This window comes from Cynoglossus semilaevis, chromosome Z (assembly GCF_000523025.1).
Source record: "Cynoglossus semilaevis isolate Cse_v1.0 chromosome Z, Cse_v1.0, whole genome shotgun sequence".
Lineage (NCBI taxonomy): Eukaryota > Metazoa > Chordata > Actinopteri > Pleuronectiformes > Cynoglossidae > Cynoglossus > Cynoglossus semilaevis.
This window is the reverse complement of record NC_024328.1, coordinates 15350518-15350980: the sequence shown is the minus strand read 5'-3', so window position 1 is coordinate 15350980 and position 463 is coordinate 15350518.

The window sequence follows — 463 nt, the reverse complement described above, 5'->3', positions numbered from 1 at the left end:
GGGGGGGGGGGGGGGTGGTTCCAGCTCCATTACAGCTCCACTGATGTAAACATCTCACCTTATTGTAGGTGGTGTTGACGGCGGAGCCCGAGCTGTCGGCCATGAAGCTACAATGACAACAACAACAACAACAACTTATCACCGTAGCAACAGTCGAACCCACAACCGTTCCCAGAGTGTTGGACGAGGACGACCGGGGGCTGAAAGTCGAACTGATCTCTTGCTGGTTTAGACCGTACCCAGGAAGAACAACTCCAACACAGACCAAGTCGATACCGGAGGGCAACACTGACACCTATGGTCGACACTGGGAATGACAGCGGTGATAAAGCTCTGCACTAGTACTGATATGGAGAAACGGAGCGGCGGGTCACATGTTTGCGGTCCATTCACCATTAAGAAGACCAGAGGAGGACCCAGGAGGGGAGGATAGGGGGGGGGGGGGGGTCGCTCGAGAACGACG